Genomic DNA, 518 nt, shown 5'->3' on the forward strand with positions numbered 1-518 from the left:
TATACTTAACAAAAAGACGTAATCCTAACGGCCTACAACAATAGAGGTTAAGATTAATCCTAATGGCCTACAAGAATGGAGGTTAGCTTCAACGGTTATAGTGAAGGTCTCAGTTATCTAATTCTAAAAGTTAATAGTGAAAGTGGAGGAATTATCTATTTTTTTCAAATGTGAAAATGGTTATTCATATTTATATAATATTTTCAACATCAAAGTTGGAATCTTAGAAAGTGAAAACAAAAGTTTGCAAGGCTTTTAGCCTTTTACATAAAACCTTGGCACCATGCCACTTTCTTTCAAAGTTTCCTCAGGAGGTTGAGGCTTGCATCTTTGTACCATCAAACTCCTCTACTACTAACTACTAAGCATTACCCCTCCTTGAAGCATTCTATTCCTACACCTCTAGATTGACCCAATTACCAATATCCTCAAGATTTGCTTGACTTTCAAGATTCATCATGCAACTTGACTTGATCATCCAACACCACACGCTTAGATTTAATGTTGCAACTGAAACT

The sequence above is a fragment of the Lygodium microphyllum genome, unplaced genomic scaffold, assembly GCF_053477565.2.
Source record: "Lygodium microphyllum isolate KBCC unplaced genomic scaffold, Lygodium_microphyllum_v1.1.10 scaffold_51, whole genome shotgun sequence".
In the NCBI taxonomy this organism is placed as follows: domain Eukaryota; kingdom Viridiplantae; phylum Streptophyta; class Polypodiopsida; order Schizaeales; family Lygodiaceae; genus Lygodium; species Lygodium microphyllum.